This window comes from Diceros bicornis, chromosome 1 (genome assembly GCF_020826845.1).
Source record: "Diceros bicornis minor isolate mBicDic1 chromosome 1, mDicBic1.mat.cur, whole genome shotgun sequence".
NCBI lineage: Eukaryota > Metazoa > Chordata > Mammalia > Perissodactyla > Rhinocerotidae > Diceros > Diceros bicornis.
Window position 1 is genome coordinate 87,221,476 of NC_080740.1, and position 23,123 is coordinate 87,244,598.

Genomic DNA, 23,123 nt, shown 5'->3' on the forward strand with positions numbered 1-23,123 from the left:
GTGCTCTACCCGAATTCATATGTTGGAGTCCTGACCCCCGGTACTTTAGAATGTGACCTCGTTTGGAGACAGAGTCTTTACAGAGATAATCAAGTTAACGTGGGGTAATTAGGGTGGGCCCTAATCCAATATGACTGGTGTCCTTATAAAAAGGGGAGATTTGAACACAGAGACACATAGAGGGAAGCCTCTGTGAAGAGACACAGAGAGAAGACAGCATCTACAAGCCAAGGAGAGAGGCCTGAAACAGATCCTTCCCTCACTACCATCAGAAAGAACCAGCCCTGCCAACACCTCAGCCTCAGACTTCTAGCCTCCAAATGGTGAGACAATAAACTTCTGTTGTTTAAGCCACTCAGTTGGTGGTACTTTACGACAGCCCTAGAAAACGAATACAGTTTCTTATGTGTCCTTCCAAAAATAAGTCTGCATGTACCCACATATGTGTATGTTATTTTTCTTACATAAATGGATCATTTAATAATACATTTCTATACCTGGATCTCTTCATTTTCTAATTTATTGTGGTAATCTTTTTATATAGGCCCACTGGGCTCTAGTTAATTCCTTTTAACAGCTGCGTAGTATTCTGCAGCATGGAGAAACCACACTTGATTTAAGCACTCTCGTATTAGTGGACAGGTTGTGTACTTTGAATAATCCTCCAAGTCCATCAGATGCCTGAGCTTCAAGTGCGGCAGGGTTGCTGATGGATGGAAGCACAGCAAATGTTCAGGATCCACAGAGAGGAGAGAGGTGAAGAATAGATCTTGGTTTTATTTGCTGCTTCCGTAACACTGACTGCAGCCCGTCCTTCGGATCTCAGCTGAGAGCTCCTCTTGTCACATCTCGAGGCACCATGTTTCTCCCTGCTCTTAAGAGAGTTGCAATTTTCCACTGGTCTGTGTGATTTTCTGAATATCTGTCTTGCTTCCCAACCCTCTGACCTTGCTCTGCAGTGTGTCCTGGCACCTCACACATCATCTTGCTTGATCGCAGTAGGTTCTCGAAAAGTGTTTATCCAATGAGGGAATCTTTGTAAAGTGTAAAGTATCAGACAAATGCATGACGGAGTCGATGCAAAGGGAAGGCAGCTCCCCAGGGACTTAGAAACAGCATCAGATCAGATCATGCGAACTTCCTTGAGGTAAAAGGTCTTGCAAGACCCCATCCCCTGATCACCTCCCACAGCCTCTGTCTGTCATTTGTTCCTTGCCTTCTGCCACCTTAGACTGTTCAGAATTTGCAGTAACAACCACCAGGGGCTTCCCACAGCTGTCCTCTGTCCTCCTGCATGGCATTGGTCAGGTGTACCATTGAGAGATTGGGTTCAATGTGCATTTTAGAAACAAGGCAATCAGTTACAGTCAAGTACCCGAGACAAGGTTGCTTAAGTGAGCACATCCACTGGGGAAGGTGGGATCAAAAGTCGTCACAGCAAGAACATAAACTGGGAATCAGGAAACCCGATCACTAGTCATAGGACTTGGGCAGCTTGTTTAATAAGAATAAGAAAACAGTATCCACAACAGCCACTAGCATTTATTGAGTGCTTACTGTGTGCCAGGCACTGCATTTGACATGTGTTATCCAGCTTAACTCTTGTGACAACCCTGTGAAATAGATACTGTTCCTATTTCCATTTTGCAAATGACAAAAAAACAAAACACAACAAGGCTCAGAGTGGCCAAGAGACATCCACATGGCCCTGTACCTGCTGCATGGCAGAGCCGTGTTTCCAGTCCACAGTTGCCCGCCTCGGGTTTCTCAACCGCCACAGTATCCCTCTGGGGGCTCCGCATCCTTTTCTGAGAAGGGGAGGTGGCATGAATCACTTAGGAGCTCCAGGTCCCTGCGACTGTGCCGCAGAATCTCTCTCTTAGAAGCAGTTGGGCCGTCTGTAGTGAGTTGGTTAGGCACCCAGGATCGTATGTCTTCAAAGTGAAGGAATCCCACCTCTGAAACATTAACACACACACACAACTTGATGCAGCAGGAGAAAGTTACAGTACTGACCATCACAACAAGAGTAATAGTAAATATCACAACCACAATGAGATATCACCTCACATCCATTAGGATAGCTACTATGAAAACCAAACTAAAACAAAAACAAAAAACAGAAAACAACAAGTGTTGGCGAGGACGTGGAGAAATTGAAACACTTGCGCACTGTTGGTGGGAGTGTAAAGTGGTACAGCCACTGTGGAAAACAGTATGGCAGTTCCTCAAAAAGTTAAAAATAGAACTACCATATGATCCAGCAATTACGCTTCTGGGTATATATCCAACAGAACTTACAAAGAGATACTAGTGCTCCCATGTTCATTGCAGCTCTATGTGTAATAGCCAAGATGTGGAAACAGCCTAAATGTCCATCAGTGGATGAATAGATAAAGAAAATGTAATACATGCATACAATGGAATCTTATTCAGCCTTAAAAAGGATGGAAATTCTGACACATGCTACAACATGGATGAACCTTGAGAGCAGTATGCTAAGTGAATAAGCCAGTCATAAAAAGACAAATACTGTATGATTCCACTTATATGAGGTACCTGGAGGAGTCAGATTCACAGAGACAGAAAGCAGAAAGGTGGTTGCCAGGGGCTGAGGGAAGGAGGAGTTATTGCTTAATGGGTACAGAGTTTCAGTTTTGCAAGGTGAAAAAGTTTGGAAATCGGTTGCACGAGAACGTGAATGTACTTAACACTACTGAACTGTACACTTAAAAATGGTTAAGGGGGCCGGCCAGGTGGCACAAGCAGTTAAGTGCGCGCGCTCTGCTGAGGCGGCCCCGGGGTTCGCTGGTTCAGATCCCGGGTGCGCACCAACGCACTGCTTGTCAGGCTATGCTGTGGTGGCGTCCCATATAAAGTGGAGGAAGATGGGCACGGATGTTAGTCCAGGGCCAGTCTTCCTCAGCAAAATGAGGAGGATTGGCACATGTTAGCTCGGGGCCGATCTTCCTCACAAAAAAAAAAAAGGTTAAATGGTAAATTTTATGTTATGTGTATTTTATCACAATTAAAAAAAAGAATAATAAAAAGAAGAATGACAGTAAAGGCTGTCATTCAGAGGGGTCAGCATGGCCAGTCCAGAGAGCCACAAGGGCCTTGCTGGAGCATCAGGAGCTTGACCCTGTGAGGGAAAGGGAGTCTTGTCTCGGGCTCTCTGAGCGAGCCCTCCGTTGGGCCAGTGGCCCAATCAGCTGTGACAGCTGAGCAGGGGAGCACTCTGGGGCCGAGGCCACAGCCATGCCTTGCATGAGCCCTGTGACATCTGCACTGCCTGTATCATTTCAGGAACGTGAGGACTCCAAATGGGGAGCCCTGACAGCTGGGTGGAGGTGGCCGGAAGGGGAGCACGTTCTTCAATGGCCCTCAATCAGCAGCCGATGGCATGTGGCCTGATGCATGCATTTGTGCCATTGCTTTGGAATGCGTTTAAGGGGAGAGGACCCTCTGTGACAAGATAGTTTTTTTTTTTTTTTTTTGGAAGGAGGATGGCTTGATTTGCTTCTAACGCTCTGGAGTTTGGAAATATCCAGTTCAACTTTGTCATATTCCTGAATCCTGAGGAAGGTGGGGAAATGAGGTAGTGACATGCTGAATTTTTTTTTCCCAAGAAAAATGAAAGGTTAACAACTTGCTGAGACAATAACAAATGCACACATAAGTAAATACATGCTATGCAGTATTTCTAACAAGCAGTGATGGATGTGGGCACTCTCAAATGATTGGAATCACTGGCTCAACACAGTGGTGGAGGCCAGCAACAGAAATTTCGGTGGAGGGGCATGAAAATTCTATGCCTTTTCTTAACATTAGATTTAGACCTCAAAGATGGAAGCATGGAGAGAAGCAATTGTACAACGTGGTAACAAAGGGAGCATCTCAATCAAGACCCTTCCAGTGGCGGGGGAAAGAACCCAACTCCACTGGCTGATGAAACAAAAAGAAATTTATGGGCTTACGTATATCTAAGGTGTTCAGAGTAGTATTGACCTCAGGCACAGCTGGATCCATGTGCTCACACAAAGTCTTCGGACATCTGTCTCTTTCCATCTTTTAGCCCTGACTTTCCTCTGTGTTTGCTTTATTCTGGGACAGTCTGTCCATGTGTGGTGGCTCCAGCAGCTCTGGGCTCTCTTTTCTTACCAGAAACAGAGCTCCTCCTTCCTAATAGTTCTTACAAAAGTCTTTTGGATCTGACCTGGGTCACATGTCCACCCCTGACCCACTCACTATGGCCAAGGTGATGGAATATGCTGAGCGGCCAGGTCAGGACCATAAGTCCATGCCTAGAACCAGAGAGCAGGGAGAGACTTCCTTAACCCTACAGGTCTGATGGTGAGGATGTGGCGGCTCCGCAGAGGGGAGTCTGGGGCTGGTGCCAGAGGAAGGGGAAAGGAATGCAGGGCAGGCATCCCTTCCAACAGTTGTTCACTCATGGGACCTGTGAAATAAGGCAGAAGCCAGCTCCCATCCAAGATTCTGATTTATTTATTTCCTTGGTCCATCATCATTGAAAGTGTTGTGGGGCTATTGATGGAGTGGCCACTCTTCTCTATTCTGTCCTGTGACAATTTCAGTCACCAAAATATTTAGCATCCTTTCATTTTTTCCAGCTTTCTTGAGATGTAATTGACATATAACATCGTGTAAGTTTAAGGTGCACAATGTAATGATTTGATATATGTATATATTGTAAAATGATCACCACAAGAAGGTTAGTTAACATCCATCACCTTACATAGTTACATTTTTTGTGTGCATGGTGAGAATTTTTAAAATCTACTCTCTTAGCAACTTTCAAAGCAACAATACAATATCATTAACCATAGTCAGCATGCTGTATGTTAGATCCCAGAACTTATCATCTTATAACTGGAAGTTTGTACACTTTGACTGCCTTCACCCATTTCTCCCCGGCTCCTTGTCTCTGGCAACCACCAATCTGTTTCTCTGAGTTCTGTTTTTTTATCTTCCACATATAAGTGAGATCATACAGTATTTGTCTTTCTCTGTCTGACTTATTTCACTTAGCATAAGGCCCTCCAGTTTCATTCATGTTGTCTCAAATGGCAGGATTTCCTTCTTTTTTATGGCTGAATAATATTCCACCGCATATATACACCACATTTTCTTTATTCATTCATCTGTTGACGGACACTTAGACTGTTTCCAGGTCTTGGCTATGGTGAATAATGCTGCAATGAACATGGGAGTGCAGACACCTCTCTGAGATAGTGATTTCATTTCCTTTGGATATATACCCAGAAGTGGGATTGCTGGATCACACAGTAGTTCTATTTTTAATTTTTTGAGGCACTTCCATAATTGTTTTCCATGGTGGCAGTTTACATTCCCACCAACAGTGCACAGGGTTCCTTTTTCTCCATTCTCACCAATACTTATCTTGTCTTTTTGATAATAGCCATTCTAACAGGTGTGAGGTGATATCTCGTGGTTTTGATTTGCATTTCCCTGATGATCAGTGATATTGAGCACTTTTTCACACACTTGTTGGCCATCTGTATATCTTCTCTGGCAAAATGTCTATTCAGGTCCTTTGCCCATTTTTAAATTGGATTATTTGGGTTTTTCGCTATTGAATTGTATGATTTCCTTACATATTTTGGATATTAACCCTGTATCACATATGTGGTTTGCAAATATTTTCTCCCATTCCACAGGTTGCCTTTTCATTTTGTTGATTGCAGTCATCTCTTGATTTGGGGCAGAAGGAGTGCTGTGGTCAGGATGCCAATAATGGTGTTCTTGGGCAGGGGCTGTTCCGTTTTGGGTTTCATTGCATACAGACAATGAGGAACATTTATTTTCTTGCTCACAGATCTGAGGTTGACTGTGTCTTGATTGGCATTGGCCAGGCATGGCTCCAGGCTGCAGGTTGGGTCCAAGTCTCTTTGGACTAGCGGTTACCTGGGGCATGGCTTTCTCATGGTGGATCATGAAATTGTAAGGGGGCAAACCAAACTGGGCAAGCCCTGGAAGAGTCCCTATCATGTCACAACTGCTAATATTCCTTGGCCAAAGCAAAGCACATAGCTACGCCCAGGGTCAGTGCAGTAGGGGTGGGTTCTCAGCCTCAAAGGGAGGAGAGGAGAAATGGGAACAATCGTCCAATCGACCGCGTGTTTCCTTCATGAGAGCTCATCTGTGTCAGGCTTCCCGCACAGAGTTAGCTTCATGATCCATCCAGCCCTTTCTGTCTCATCATCTCATTGGTGATGATAAGGAAGATGTCTTTGCAAGAATGTGAGTTTCCTCCTTGAGGTCAAAATCAAGGTTGAGATATGTACCGTGAACCCTCTCAGGTATTGCTCTGCTGAGTGTATAAGAGGATGGTCTCCACTCTTAACCTGTCTGGACTCCCCTGCTGGATAGGCAGGTGATCAGGGCAAGGGTTGGGCTGAGTGCAGGGTAGGGAGAGGCCTGAGAAGAGAGCTGCAGAGCACAGGGCCGAAGGAGAGCTGGGAGAGCTGAACTGTTAGCCAGGCGGCCAGTCTGGCTCAAGTGCCTGTCCGGAGGGCTAGGCAGAATGAGATTGAATCAGGGCAATTGGACAGAGCCCCAGGGATCAGGCCAAAACAAGAGACTGCTGGACAGATTTGGGAGTGGGAGCTCAAGAAAGTTCCCAAACAACAGAAATTTGCAGCCTGGGTGGGAAGGAAGTGTTAAGATCTGGAACACGATCCACTCGTTCACTGGTTTTCACCCCAAGGAGGAAACTAGCTGAGCAGTTAGTTTTCCCTCTCATTCCTGCCTTGGCAAATTTCTTAAAACTGCTTAAACATGTCAGTATCAGTAATTGTTTCCATGACTCCCCACTGAAGTGTGAGGAGCTCACATGGCATAGAAACACTTGCACATAAATAGAGTGTGATAGTTACTTTTCTTTTTTAGCTCCTGGAGAAAGCTGAGTATTTTACAAGATGAATGTTTACTATTAAAATTATCTTTCCAGCAGCTCTGATATTTTTTTCTTATAATTAACTTTAGTAATGCATTTGAGTAATGGAGGCACAAAGTATCAACTGGAAAGGCAGAAAAAAGACACGGTTACTGTAAGGGGGTATTTCTGTTGTGATAGAGCTATTCTGCTTAGTTCTATTACATATCAGCAGTCCAGGGGGGCAGGGGGCAGTGGCCGAGCAGGTGGAGGGAGGGAGAGAAGGATTCTGGGAGGGCAGAGAGCGAGTTTCTGCTGTAGAGAATGTGGGGCCTCTGTACAACTGGGCATCCACAGATGGCGAGGATCACATTTCCATATCTGGGGTGAGTGAAGGAGAAGCAGAAAGCCTGTACTTTCAGATGAGAGAGAACCAACTTATTATTAATAATAATAATAATACCAAGATCCACGAGGAACTTATTGTGCACCACACAGTGAATGCTTTATTTCTTCAAAATAACCCAATATAGTAGGTACTATTATTATTCCCATTTTACAGATGAGAAAACCAAGGGAGAAGGTGGTAAAATAACCTGCTCGGTGTTTCACATCCAGTAAGTGGTAGAGCAGGCATCCAAACCCAGGCCCACTGAAGCTCACGGTGATTTGTCCAGTATAAGCCCCCAGCGTGAGATGATCTTAAAAGCCACGAGTCAGGCTTAGCCAGTGTTCCTGGACGCCCAGTGTAGCCACACAGGCTCAGAATGGCTTCCCTGCATAGGTGAGCACCCCACAGTGCTGAGTGCTGGGGAGGGCAGGCAGACCAGAAGAGGCCCAGGGATCGAGTCTGTAGAGGATCAGGGGAAGGGGCTGGGCTTTCCACCCAGGAACGGAGAAGGACCATGGACTGGACACAGTGGTTGCCCCTCCAGCATCCACGTACCCTTCTCCCATTGTGTAACAGCAGCGGGGTTTGGCAGATGGTCCCACAGCTTGGAAGGGCCCTGGTTGGTCTAGTTAAGCCAAGCAGGGAAGTCCTATCTCCTTGCCTCTGTGATTGGTTGAGAGATGGGCAGATCTAAGACATTTCAGGACAATGAAATGCAAGGAGGAGTTAGGTAGGGGCTTCTAGGAAAGTCAGTCTGCGGGTAGATGAGGGAGGTTCAGGAAGGGACCTTCTCTCTGTCTATTCCCTGCCATCCCTCAACAGTGAGCAAGAAAGCAGGTAGTCTTGCTGGCTGTTGGCAGCCATCCTGTGACCCCAAGGGCAGCCAGCCTTGGGAGATGGCTGAGCCACTGGGGCAATCTCCCCAGCTTGCAGCAAGCCCACCCCAACTCGGGGCTGCCTCTCAGGCGAGTCTGTAAATCTTATTGTTTCATCTCCTTTGAGCTGGGTTTTCTTTCTCTTGAAGCTAATGGCATTTTAACTGGCACAGCCTGGCCTACAAAGGGAAGATTAGCTTTCTTTCCTTGTTCCCACCAAAGCAGAATTAGAACTAGAGGAAACTAGATGTCTTCCAAGATGGAAGGAGCTGCCCTGTAGTGAGTGCTCCAGCATTTGAAGCATCCAAGCTAAGCCTGGGGAATCTGCAGGAGATTTCTGCGAGGAAGGAGGGACATGGCTGCAGGCATGCCCATCACCATCCAGGTGGGGGCTCTCAGACCCCTTAACAGTGGGAGCAGGATTCTGAGACAGGGGACTGATGCCGAACGCCCCTCCTGCTGCAGGACAACTTCTCAAAGGGAAATGAGGGCGTGCATTTAGTTTTTCCTGCTCTGTCTTCAGAAGAGACCAGGATTGTTGAAATCTTTCTTCCCAAATCGCCCACATTTTAAGAAGGCGAGCCAAATTGGTGCTATGTAATAGTGTGCATTATAACTAATGGATCAGCTCTAGGGCAAATGGTGGTGCAATTACATTGTATTTCTTAGTCGTTTTTTTTATGCTTCAAAGTAAAATGGGAACTTTCATATAATTAGTGTGATTGATGAAGCAATGTCCATCTTATCAGGCACACCACGTCAATTTCTTAGCACAGTAAACTATTATAAAGGTTTATGGTTGTGATATCTTTGCTTTCCTGACGTATTAAGAGTCATATTCATGATTTAATTATTGTGAAGTCCGGGGTCAGGAATGCTTCCCAGCTGAGAGGCAGTGCTGTTCTTGTCAGGGAGAGGGAAGAAAATCCGCTTTAGTCATTCTGCTAATTAAACATGTTGCCCGGTCTAGGTTCCTTTCACAATCCCATCTGGATGTGTCATCTATGAATTTATTTAAACATTTAAAAATCATTGACTGTTTCCAGCGTGTACCACCCGCTAGCTTTGAGAAGCCCGTGCTTGCTTTCGTTTATCCTCAACTTGTGTCTCCCGAGCTCCAGCGTCCTCAGCACCCTCCCCTTGGACTGTTCTCCCACGAGATGACAAACACAGCGCTTGGCCGCTGTCAGCAGTGGCCATCCTCGCTTCCCACCTAACACTACCTTAACCTTGTTTCATGTAAGTGGCTTATTTACTCTTCTCCTCCAAGTCTCAAAGCAAATTAATAGTGTCAGTGGCTTTTGCTAAATGAAGAAGGAATTAAGCAGAGACCACAGAATAGATTGGTGCTCCTCTGGCAGCATTTTATGTGGCTAAATGAAGGGTGATCTTGACTCCTGGCTGCCTTGCCCAGTATGTGACTTTATGCAATAAGATGAGTGAAGGGAAGGCGGTATTGCAGGAAATGCGTTCCAGTTGTTATTGAGTCGAGGACTCAGGACGGACAATGGGGCTCCTTATTTGAGTCAGTAGAAGCAGCTTTTTAGCTCCTAAATCAAATAGCTAGTCCCCAAGTGTCAGGCTGTTCTGCTTGTTTTGTGACCTGGAAGATGCGGACAGGACAGGAAGAACCAGGCATGTTCTCATATGTCTGGGATAATATGCATCATTTTCTTAAATTATCTCTGCTTCATGTGGAATTAGTTCACTGAGTTTGAAGCCTTTTGAATCTCCTGTAGCTGCCCCGAGCAGGCGTGTTTGCCCCTTTCTTAATCCAAAGCTGCAGATGGATGTCTGGTCTCTTCTTCTTGCTCAGTGCCAAAGTGACCACAAAAAATGGTTAAGGTTTGCCGGAGGGGCCGGGCCCCGTGTGTGACCCATCGGCTCTGCATGCCCAGGTCCCCACTGAACTGCCCGTTCCTGTTATGCAACTTAGGAAAAGGAAACTTTTAACACCTTGAAAGCCTGTCCCTGCCAGGCGCACTTGGTAGCAGGGAACCAGAGGAATTAAAGACTTCAACCTAGTTCCAGCCATTGCCCTCCAGCCAAGAGGAGCCACTCTGTGCATTTTTGTGCCTGCTCGTCCTTCTCTCTGACTTTTGGATAGCACAGATTGCTGGTCCTTATCGAGGGCTGATAAGGCCATGCGTTCACTCTCTCTAACGCTCCCAACCACTTTGCAGGGTCTGTGCCATCGCTCCCGTTGGATGGATGGGGCAACGCATGCTAGAAGGAGAGAGGCCCCTGCCTGGAGTTGCAGTGCTTTGAGGTGGCAGAGGTGGGATTCCCGCCCTGAGCACTGAAATGCCGCAGCGCTGTCTATTGATTTGCTTAAGCGTAACTGGAGGTTCTTTTTAAAAAAGATTGGAGGAAGTAAGAATGTGTTGGCTCTAAGTTCCTTGCCTATACCGGCTGGCCTGGTTTTGTCATTTCATTAGGTTCTCACGCTTCTGTTAGGGCAGGACACACACCCTTGTTCTCTGCCCCATCAAGCCTCCCTTGGCAGATCAGGGAGCTGTGGGCTCCCAGGGCCAGGAAGGTGGTGCATTCCCCAGGGAAGTGAGTGGCGGTCATTGACCCTCGTTTAGGAAAGGGCCGTGGGGGTAAGACTGAGGAGAATATGGCTCAGGAAGGCTTGCATTTAATCCTGTTGTTTTTGCGAGTGTGAGAAGAAATCTTGATGGCCTTCCTTTTTCTGCTTCTCTTTCCCCCTCTAACCATCCTTGTGTATATTGGCCCATTTTACTTTATCACCATTTTCCCCGTGGTTTTAGTCATCATTTTTTTATTTCTTCTCTTGTAAATGATCAGTTTTTGTTTTCCAGCACCAATTCTAAGCCTAGATCAGTAACAAAGAAAGGTTTTCAATTTTATAGACCCTGCTCACTTTCTGTCTCTGGCCTCCTTATTTCCCCGAAAATAGGCATTCTGGGAAATGAGCCTCTGACAGGACCTTCTTCCTGAATCTTTCACTGGCATCGCTGGGTTTTCTCTGCTCACATCTTTTTCATTAGCAGCAGTTTCCCTGTTCTTTAGCTCATCATGGGGCACCAGAGAACCTTAATACCCATGGCAACCTCCTCACCACTTAATGAGATTTAAGCCAGCTTGAAAGCCCATCTCAAATGCTGCTGCCTCCATGAGGCCCACCCTGAATTATCCCCAGCTGCATATATCCTCTCCCTCCTTTATATCCTTCAGCACTGATAGTCTATCTTTAATTGTTGTTGTTGTTTTTCTTTAAAGTGTGTCATTTCCCCATATTTTCCCAGCTGTAAAAGTAATACATATTCATCATGGAAAATGCAGAGAGGCACAAAGAAGAAAAATAAGAATTACTGAGATAACAATAGGCTCTAACATTTGGGAAGTGTGATGTGTGTGTACCTTCTAAGCTCTTTACGTGTATTAATACAGCTCATTGTCACAGCCTCTCCTCAGGGGCGATATTGTTACAGTCCTGATTTGACACATGAGGAAATGACGTTCGAGGCAGTCATCGAGATTGTCTCAGATGTGCGACCTGGAGACCTAGTTGAACTCTGCTGACCCATGGCTGTGTGAGTCAGGGAGTCCTGGGCTGAGCTGTGGGCCTTCTCCCTGTTCCTGCCCCAGGACTCTGTGTGGCCTTGGGTCCCAGGTGGACGTCTGCCCTTCCTTGTTGGATCCTGGCTGTCAGGAGGTTGTAACTTTCAGACGCCACTTCTATGCTTCACCTTCTTCCCACTTCCTGGCATATGACTTCTCCTTGGCTCAGACAGAGGCCACCACACTTCAAGAGAAACCGGGTTTTAATTGTGGGAATAAAAAGTGCAAGAGAGAATACCCACAGCTAACATGTATGGAGTGCTTACTACATGCCAAACCCTGGTCTGGGAGCTGTGTGTGCGCGAACCCATTTACTTCTCACGTGACAGCTGCCACTCGGACCTCAGGGTTGTGGATGAAGGGACTTTGGCACAGAGAGGTGAAGAAACTAGACTGAGCTGCACAGCTAGAATGCGGTGAGATTCAAGCTCAGGTGGGCTGCTTTCTGAACCCAGTTTTAACTACTCGCTCTCCTGCCTGAATCCATGTCCAGTGGTGAGACAATCAAACAGGACTCTGCGAGTCATAGTGGGGCCTGAGTGGGGAGGAAAATGTCTTCTGTAACATTTGGATTAGAATGAGGATCAAGGAAAAACCTCATGGGCCTCTCCCCACCCCAGACCACAGTAGGGTCTCCGGGCTGGAGAGCAGGGTGGGCAAGAATGGATGTGGGCCTGAACGTGACACAGGGAGACCTGAATGGGGTCCAGGTAGAGAGAGGAAGGTCGGCACTGAGAGACTCAGGGAGCAGCCTGGAGCTGACTCAGTGCCCACAGGGCTTTGTTACATTCTAGGATGTGCCCTTGGCAGAGGGGTCCTGAAAGCTCTTTGTCTAGTCACTCCAGTGTATGGCCTTCTGGTCACCTGTGGATCATCCATCAGAATGACACTTACCTGATCCTGGAGGCTTTGCCAAGTCCCGTCTAAACTGCCCTGTGTGGACACCTCCATTCTCTCAAGGTCCATCACACCGTAGCCCTGGTGGCAGAGGGTAGGGAGTCTCCACCCAGAGAGGGTAGCCACCCAGAGAGATGGTGGCTGTGCTCCTGAACTTGGGTGGGAATAGACAGTCTTGAAATCCATTCCCTTTTCCAATATTCAAGGGAAATTGTCCATCATTGCCTTTCCAGGTCATGGGCAGTCAGAGAAAGGGACGGCCATGTGGATGAAGGCTGGGAAGACTTCTTGGAGAAAGAAGACTATAGCCTGGTTCTAGAAGGACAGAGACAAATGCATGTGGAGGAGGAGGGAGGCGGGAACACAGAGCAGGCTGAGGAGAAGGGGTGGGGGAGCAGCTCAGCATCCAGGGATATGGACTGAGAGGGCCCCCCAGAAGCCAGGTTGGGGTCGGTGGCAAGATTCTGCACCGTCTGGGATGGGGAATGTGATGAGGGTCAAGGAGAAGTGTGAGTGTGAGAATCAGACCTGGGCTTGAATCCTAGTTCTGCTACTTACTAGTCTTGTGATTTCTGGCAAGTCAGATACTCCTACCCTCACCCCAGCCTCAGTTTCTTCATCTGTAAAATGGAAACCATAACACCTACATAAGGAAGCCGAATCAGGACCTGGTGAGATAATAAACACACAATGTCTAGCTCAGTGCCTGGCAGGTACACAGGACTTGCTTAACAAACGGTATTTATTACTCGTGTTCAGCTGGGAAATCCCTCCTATGGGAGCTCCACCCACTGCTGCTTTGTTTTATATGTCTTCATGCAATGTCTCCAAGTAGCAGTGAAAACAAATTTGTGATATCGTGATTTGTAATAAGAAATATATGTTTGATCTTTGTTCCCATTTCTGGCACAGAGCTCCTAAAACCCTTGGAATTTCCTGAGAGATAAGATAAGAGCAATGATAGCATCTTTTGTTATGATATTTGGTCTCTTGTCCTTAGTTACTGAAATCACTTCAGAGCCATAAAGGTGAAATTGATGTCTTGTTATTCATAACAAGCCCCTTTCTACCACCACTGTGTTTATGTTAATGAGGTGACTTTTGGAAAGCACCTAAGGATGGGGGCTGGTTGCCAGGGAACCAACCATGAATACAGGGTTGGAACTTTCAGTCCACGCCCTGCTGGAGGTTGACTCAATCACCAATGGCTCATGTTTTCATCTGTCATACCTGTATGATGAAGCTTCCGTAAGAACCCAAAACGATGGGGTTTGGAGAGCTTCCAGGTTGGTGAACACATGGAGATTTGGGGAGAGTGCTGTGCTCTGGGAGGGCAGGGGAGCTCTCTGCCCTTTCTCCATACGTTGCCCTATGCATCTCTTCCATCTGGTTGTACCTGAGTTATATCTTTTTCTAGTAAACCAATGATCTAGTAGGTAAAATGTTTCTCTGAGTTCTGTGAGCTGCACTAGCAAATTAGTCGAACCCTTGGAGAGGGTCATGGGAACCTCTGATCTATAGCTGGTCATTCAGAAGCACAGGTGACAACCTGGACTTGTGATTGGGTGAAGTGGGGTGGAGGGGGGCTGGGAGGTGGGCAATCTTGTGCGATTGAGCCCTTAACCTGTGGGATTTGATTCGATCTCCAGGTAGAGAGTGTCAGAATTGAGTTGAACTGTAGGACACCCAGTTGGTGTCCGAGAATTGCTTGGTGATATGGGGACCCCCTCTCCAGAACATTGGAAATAGATCCAGAGCTCCTTAATATTCTAGCCTAGACATCTAGGAGAAATTGGGAAAATCCTAGTGAATGTCCAGCTAGAGGAAAATTATGCAGTGGGCATAAAGGAAATGTTGGGATGCCATTTTTCCATTTTATTTGCTTTTTGTTTGATTTTTATGGGAAGCCATATTCATCTGAATAGTCTTCCCGGCAAACATTGGAAACGTGTCTGGTTCCTTCATGCACAGCAATGATGCTTCTGGCTTCTGTCCACGGATGGATCAGGGTTCAAGGAGAGCTGCTTGGCTTGGAGGTGGGTAGATTTGCCCTCCTCCACCCCACCCTCTCCTTGCCTGGCACCTGATGGGAAATAGAGAGAAGCCGATGGAGTCGTGCTGCTGAATCTTCACCCTCAGCCCTTCTCAGGGACCACCACTCCCACCCCCAGGAGTTCTGAGTGGGAACTTGAGGAGCTAGTGACTCTGGGAAATGAGGCAGCGGCAGAAGAGTTCTCAGGTAAAGGGGAAATTTCCAGGCAAAATAATTAGTGGCCAAGTTGCTTTGACTAATGAGCTTTTCAATCAGAGTAATAAGTATTCAGATAAGTCCAGTACTCAGTTGGTGATACACCAAGCAAAGTCAGGACGAGATGGAAAATTAGAGCTCATTTGGCCCAAGCTTCTACTAGTCTCCCTCAACAGATGCATAATTTCAAAGGTCTTCTGTCTTCTAGGAAGCTTCCCGTGTCTATGTTTTATTCAATGCAAGCCAAGAAAGTCCTGCCAATCACTTCTACTGATAGAACTTAAAACTTTAAAAAGACAAAGCCAACTTCTAGTTGTCCTGTCCCCCCAACCCCACCCCATCCACCTGTTCAGGTGATTTTTCACATCTGAGGGATGTCACCATGGCATGCAGCCCGGTACCAGGCACGGAGCAGGCATCCAGTATATGCTGAATGCTGACTGTGGAGGCCGAGGCCATTCTGGAATGTCGTGTCTATCACCACTCCACTTCTCCACGTGTGTCTGCCTGCTTTTAGCCCCTTCCCTGGTCCACCTATCAGAGACACAGAATTTAGACCCCGGCATTGATATTGAAGATCAGCTAACCTGGTTTCCAAACCTCACTCATCCATGTGTCACTGTCACAGTTATTTGTAATATTTGAGTATTAATGGACATTGTTGAATAGATTCTTAAAATCAACTTCTTTTTTTTTGACCTTAATCTCATTTCAAAAGAAAACTTCAGAGGCTTGATGAACTAGTTATATTTTTATATCAGAAAATAAATCTGTATCAATTTAAATGAAATAAAATAAAAACAAAGAGTGTTCATTTTGCATTCCGTTTGTGGGATGTGTCTTACATTTGATAGTTACAGTTCTAATTGAACCTCTCAATGGAACAGATGAGAAAAGGCCTGGTGATGTGAAGTTACCTGCTCAAGGCCACACAGCCAGCCAGCGGCTGAGCTTTGACTTGAACCTGGATCGTCTGAATTATCCGTACATCTCGGCAGCCGTCTATCCATCCATTCATGCAGACCTACAAAAATGTTTGGAGTGCAAGCACAACTCTGCGTGTTGTGGCAAATGAAAACAATACCATGGGAGTGCCTGTTCCGGTGGACTCAGGATCTGCTGGGGGAGACAGTGTTCTAACAAGCCGTCTTGGTGTTGAGTTATGGGACAAGAGCTGTGATAGAGACAGGCACAAAGGATCATGGGAGAGAGGAGGTCAGGGTCTGGGATTGTGCAACTGGGTCCTTGTGCTGCCCTTTATCCAGGGCTAAGGAGATACCTCTCTCCAGCAATAAATACCACTCGGCAACCAAATATCCTCCTTCCAGATTCCATCATGTGGCATAGTGTAGTGGCTAAGAGAGGGCACCACCTTCAGACCTGAGTTCAAATCCTGGATTTGCAAATCACTAGCTGTACGACATAGGCGTGTTCTGTCACTTCTCAGAGTCTAGCTTCCTTCTGTAAATGAGGTGGCATGGTCTGCCTGTATCTCAGGGATGTGAGAAAGAAACGAAGTTGTGCATATAAAGCCCTGAACAGTGCCTGACCCATAATAGATACTCAAGAAATGAGAGCTGTTATGTGTTCTAGATGGATTGTTGCCTGCATACCTGCCACATCCCTTCCTCACACCAAATCATGGGCAAGTTTTTCCTCTTCCCACCAGTCTCTCTGGTAGTGCAGAACCTTGGTGTGAAGGTCTTTAAAACAGCCTTTCAGGTGGCCTAGGATCCACTGGTCAGAGTTCTGTTCATGTCCTTTGTCAAAGCACTCACTTCTCTTGCACATGCTGGGGAGAGGTCAACCCTTAAACATAACTTGGGGGTGCCTCCAATTAACAAAAGTCAGCATAAAACATGGTGGCCCCATGGTCTTTGGGCCTGGCGAATGGAAGTTGGGCCAAGTCTGTCTGACTTCATTTCTGGAGGCAAACATACTCCAGCATTACCCAGGCTGGGCAGTGAGGAAATTCTCATGTTCCCAACACTCTCAACAATGCCCCATTATGCTTGGTGACTCACGAATGGGCCCATGTCCATGGAACAGCGTGTGTCTCTGCAGTGAGTACAGTGGCTTGCTGTATGTTTGAAATAATTTCATAGGCTTGTCTCCACCACGGATGTTACTTGCCTTCTTTTCTGACGGTTGCTGGAAACTTGTTGTATCGGAGAAAGCCAGGAAAGGAAAGGGCTCTGATTCTTTCCACTGGGCAACTGAGCGTGTTGGAGATGGTGCCTGGGAGGGAAACTTGGGTTCAAGCTGAATTAAAGGCCAAGTCTTGGGTGTCTTTGCAAAAAGGCACTTACCTGAGTTGGCAGGTCAAAGAAAACTCTCAGGTCGCCCATAATTGCTGTGGCTAATGCCAAAGGCTCTCTTTCCCTTGACATGTAGGGGAAAGGGCAGCAGGATGTTGAAACAACTCCTCGGACATGCCAGGGTTGAGGAGGCACTGCAGATTGTGTGCAGAGACAGCTGATTTGCCTCTTGTGTTGTTATGATCACGAACTCGGGCAACTTTATAGGGAACGAAGAACCCCAGGAACACAGACTCAATTTCTAGCATTCCAAAGGGAGGGAAGAACTGCTGGCATCTCCTCAGTCCCAAGGACACCTTGCCCTGTTGCTTTTTCCCCCCGCCTGGCACAAATGCCTTGGCTGTGCTGAGCTTCAGCCACTTTTGAGGGTCCCATGAATCAGGTGGGCCCAAGGCCAGCCTTGCTTGTGCCTTTTCAGACCTTGGCACCATTTTCAGACCTTGGCTACTGAAACGCCCGCGTCTCCCCAGCTCCCTGCCGAACTCCCCGTCGGCCGCCAGCAGCCAGCGCAGACTGCAGTTTCTCCAGCGGGCCTTCCTGAATGCCCGTTCCTTGGGTAGCTGCCTCTGGTCCCCGCACGGGTTCCCACCCTCTATTGTAGTAACTAAGAATGAGAATTAAAACTCCTTGGCAAGGTCTTTGCTGCTGCTCTCTCTGCTCAGCTAGACAGTGGGTTTTCTGAGAGCAGGGACCTTGGGTGTCTTGCTCGCTCTTGTGTCCTCAGCACACAGGACATTTCCTGGCAGGCGGAAGGCACTCAGTAAATGTCTCCTCAGATACCAAATGAAGAAATGAAGGAATGAGTGGCATCCCCGGGTAATATTCTGTGTATGATGAGGCATGTTAAGTTTCCAGGATCCCTGAAACTCCTACAATTAACCATTCTAGCATGTCCCTATATGGTCACTAGAAGACCTCTTTAAAAATCACATCTATTACCTGTTATCATTCATCAATACCTTTGCATGAATGAGTTTACAGGATTACAAGGTACCTGAGGAGATAGACTGGGCCTGATGCTGCTATGGGGTGGAAATAGGGGAGTATACATGTGTTGTGTGAGGTCAGAAGTAAGCAAGAAAGATCTGGAGTGAGGCTATGGAGTGCCATCCCAAGGTCCTTGAAATGAGGGGTCTCTTATGGGTATGACACCTAGGAGAGTGTCCTTGAAAGGGAAAGGCACTGGGAAAGGGAAGGCAAGAGGTGAAGGGTTACTATTAGCCCTGAGGCCAAGCCAGAGGGTACCTTAGATTTGTTGGGAGGAGGAGCCCAGGTGAGTTCCTTTCCTTGTTTCCAGCTTCTTAGACAAGGGGTAATTCCCTAACCCATCTTCCATTCATTGATTTATTCTTTTGTTGAACTGAACAACACTAACCACCTACGATGCACCCAGACCTGTTTCAGGTGTGGGATGCAGTGAAGAACAGAATGGATACGTTTCCTGCCCTCATGGAGCTTACAGTCTAATTGGAGAGAAACAGACTCCAAACAAATAAATCTATGATGCCGGAGAACCACAGTGTCCTGAAGAAAAATGGAGCAGGGAAAGGCAGTGGTGAGCAGTGGGGTGTTGTTTTGTTACTGCACAAAATTGGGGTTCCCTTGCTGGATGCACATAAACAAGCTAATTAATTATGGCATCAGCCTTTGGGAAAAGAGATGAGCTTTATTCTGGGAGATGGATCTGCGGGGAGAACAGGGGGTGTGTGCCCTCAGATCCATCTCCCCAGTTCAGGATTTGGGGCAAAAATTAAGAGGTTAGAGAGAAGAGGCTGGCATGCAGAAATGCTGGTGGGACAGGTTTTGATTGGTGGGCTTCAAGCATTTATGGTAAGGTTTTAAACATTTATGACAGGGTTCTAAACATTCTTGATGAGGTGAGAAGGAATTTTAACACCGGATCTTCCTGAATGAGGGAAAGCTCACTTCTGATAAGAGTCTGACTTTCAAGTTCTGGTCATGTCCCGGTCCTTGGGTTCCATAGAAGGAGGATCTTTGGTTCTGTGGTTGTTTCAGGTCACGATTTCTTCTTTTGTGCATGCCCTGGCTACATGACTTTGCAGATTTTCTGAACGGCAATTCTTAATCACTCTATTGATAAGAGGTGGGGTCAGTTGAACTGGTCCTGGAGGGCCTGCAGTTACGGTTTTAGGTAGTGCAGTCAGTGTGGCCACCTTGCGGAGGGGACACCAGGGCAGAGAATAGAGGAAGGGACCCTGATATCTGGGCTGGTCGTTGGTGGGAGACAAAGAGACTGTATGCAGGTCCAGCTCCATTGGTTTTGATGAGCATGGAGAATGGGGCTAAAGATGTTTTCTTTGGAAATAACTCTTTCATCTGAGCTGAACAGTGGCCTTTGACAGATGGGTGCGCTGGGCATCCTCGGCTTGGAGTTTCCTGTGACACTTCCCCCACTGAACCTCAGGTTGCTCCTTGGGGAAGTGGGGACAGCAATTAGATGCCCTCCACAGGGCTCTCTCGAAGGGTAAACGAGCTGTCCTATGTGAGAGCAGCTCTCCGTGAATGGTAAGGGACTGTGCCGAGGAGGGTAATTTATACGCCCACCACTTGCCCACCTTCAGGGTGTTGAAGTCCCATAAGCAGTTGGCTGCCTGCTGATTCTGGGGAGCTGTTGGACACGCTCCTTCGTGCTCCCAAGCCAGATGCCCTGACCTCTGCCCCAGGACTCCCATTAGCTTTAGGTGCCTACAGTCTGGAGGTTAAAAGTGGTTCATGCATGGCTGGTTGGTTTTTGGCTGGCATATAAGAGCGTGGCAAAATCACCCGCATTTGTCCCAATGGGTTGGTGCCTATATGATACCAGATGTTAAAATTTTTTGACTCTCAGTCTAGTTGAAAGCAGGGACTCTGGAGCCAGGGGCTGGAGCTCAAATCCCAGCTCCACTGCTTGCCAGCTTTCTGGCCTTGGGCAAGTTACCGTCCATACGCCCGTTTCTACATCTGTAAAATGGGGATGGTAACAGTGCTGTCTCATAGGACTGCTGGGAGAATTAAATGAATTATGCAAAGGCACTTGAAGCCATGCCTGCACATAGCCCTAATCAGTGTTTGCTATTCTCGTCCTTACTTTTGTTCCTCATCCACTTTTACTGTGACTTCCTGTGGAGAAGAGGTCTATTCTGTTCATCTCTTGGCTCCCAGTGGCTCTGTCAGGCTCGGGATAGGATAGGCACTCAATGAATGTTGGGTGGGTGCATGGATGGATGGATGGATAAATAAATGGGTGGATCAGCTACTTTTTATTTCTCCTAAACTTTATGATCAAGGCCTTGAGGGTGATGAAAGAAAATGTGGAAGGAGCTGATGGTACAGCTTGGGGAAGGGGCAGAGCACGGTGCAGGCTTCCCATTAGATCCCCTTCCCTGTAGAAGTGCCTGAGGGTTGAGGGGAGAGGCGACCTGGCTCACCTCATCTGAATTCCACGGCTGACCCGGTGTGGGTTCTGCGCCAAGCACGTTACAACACTGTCCATCTCTTAGTCCTCACAGCCACCCTAGGAGGCAGTACTATTGTTGGTTCCATTTCACAGATGAGGAAGCTGAGGTTTGGAGAAATGAAGTGACTTTCTTACCGTCACACCCAAGACTGCTAATTCTGGAACCAGCACCCTCAACCCCTATGCTCCACTGTTCGGTCTGTTCCTCAGCCACATTATTAACAGTGTTGCTACACAGCACTGGGCCAAGAATCACTCTTGGGAAATCCTTCTTCATCTGAGGTGAACGGGGACATTTGACAGGTGAATGTGCCGGTCTCGAGTGCTGCTCGGGGTCTTTACCCCAGCTTCTTCTTGGGAAGATTCTATGATCTCTTCAGAGCAGTTTGGCTGAGTTCACTCAATTCACAGGTAATGATAAAGCTAGTATCTGGTAATGCACACCCTGAATTCGTAAAGATGATTACAGAAATGTGAAATTGAGGAAAAAGAGAAGGTATCTTAGAATGGAGGAAAGGCGGTGTTTGTTGAGTGCTAACAACACACCAGCACCTTGTATTCTTTCTCGATAGTCTTCACTTCAACTTTGTGAAGAGCATTTTATCATGTCCATTTCTCAGGTGAGGAGACTGAGGATCTTGTTGGTTCTCTGGCTTGCCCAAGTCAGGTAGCAGTAAGGGCTCCTCTGAGATTTGAACCTGGGTCTCTCAGGCCTCCAAACCCTGCCCTGTGCACTGATCTTCACTGGGAATGTGTGGCTGGCTGTGACAAGGAGTGGGTTTCCCTCAGGTTCATAACTCTGTGTGTACAGTGTAGGGTTAGCAGTCTAACCTGAGTATGAGTCAGTTCCCAATTGCTGTGTTCTCTGCCGTCTGACACCTAGATGATGTGCTCAGTCTCAGAGAATGCTGGGTTCTCCCCCTGCCATGCACACCCTTCGGGGGAAATTTCATTGCTCAAAAGAAATCCCAGTGGCATGTTCCCCATGGAATTGAAAGCTGGGATTCCAAGAGATATTTGCACACCGTGTTCATAGCAGCATTATTCGCAATAGCCAAAAGGTGGAAGCAACCAAGTGTCCATCGATGGATGAATGGATAAAGAAAATGTGGTGTAAACGTACAATAGAATATCATTTAATCTTAAAAAGGAAGGAACTTGTGACACATCTACAGCACGGATGAAATGAGGACGTTATGCTAAGTGACACAAGCCAGTCACAAAAGGACAGAGACTATGGTTTCACCTACATGAGGTACCTCCAGTAGTCAGATTCATGGAGACAGAAGGTAGAATGGTGGTTGCCAGGGGTTGGGATGGGGGGCAGAAATAGTGAGTTGTTGTTTAATGTGTACACACTTTCAGTTTTTCAAGATGAAAAGAGTTCGGGAGACAGATGGTGGTGATGGTAACACAACAATGTGCTTAATGCCTCTGAACTGTACACTTAAAAATGGTTCAGATACATAAATTTTATGTAATATGTGTTTTACCACATTAAAAAAAAAAGAAATTCCAGCTGTGTAGGAGCAGTTTAATATTTTCTGATGGGAAAGATTTGAATTTGGCTTCAAGGAACTGACTTTTTTCCAATCCTTACCATTAGTGGGTGGAAACTGGGCTCCTCCAAGTAAAGCAGGTCCTTCAGTAACTCCTGGATTCCTGGACAACTGTCTCCTGGGCTGAGAATCTCCTTCCTTCCTTCCTGACATATTTATCAAATGCCTACTATGTGCCATTTACTCTGCCAGCTACTGTACATGGCAATGTGGGATCTGTGTGCAAATGTACTCCCGTTTTCTCCCATTTTTACTATGTTTTCATCGGTGTATACACACCCTCTGTTTTGCTTGATATTGATTCATGCTCCATTTGTTTTCTATGCCAATTTTTTCAGAGCAGAATGGAACAACTGCTTCTGCTTTAATTTCTGGTGCTTTACCGAGGCTGAGCTGGAGGCTGCACCACCAGAAGCTTGGTAAGCTTGGGTGACTGGCCTTGGCTGGTGGGCCACCGAGAAGTTCAGGTGGGAAGGGCTCCAGTGAGTCGAGCGAGTGTTTTCACAGTTTTCTGAGTCTGGCATCGTGGGAATCTGCCTGCCTGCTGGATGGAGAAAGTCTGACTTGGATCTGGGGGCTTGGAAAGACAGTTAAAAGACTCTTCCCTTCCCTGAAATAGCCATGCATTTGTTTACAGAATTGAAACTGTTCTGATGCTGGAATTTCCTCCTGTGTTTATTTTCGCATCTGGGTGATGGTCTTCTGCCACTGGAGGACTTTTAATGAATCACTTCAGAGATTGCTGTTAATGTTTCCCAGACGTGAGGGGCTGGCGCTGGTCTTGATCTGAGGCCTTACAGGGCAAGACTGCCTTGGCTTCCCGGCCGGCCGCCTGGAGCTGTCCCTCGGGGGAAGCGAACAGACATTTTTCGTC

General features: G+C 46.9%; 1 protein-coding gene across 5 annotated transcripts in view; it reads left to right on the plus strand.

The window, feature by feature from the left end:
• Window positions 1-23,123, plus strand: part of LOC131408961 (uncharacterized) — a 238,637-nt gene that overhangs the window by 120,708 nt on the left and 94,806 nt on the right. Inside the window, exon 1 of one of the 5 annotated variants that reach the window (XR_009220845.1) lies at window positions 22,531-22,668. The exons of the other annotated variants lie outside the window; for them this stretch is intronic. The gene's annotated coding sequence lies outside the window, so the exon portion shown is untranslated. Of the gene's footprint in view, window positions 1-22,530; window positions 22,669-23,123 lie in introns of those variants that run through there. 5 annotated transcript variants of the gene reach the window in all.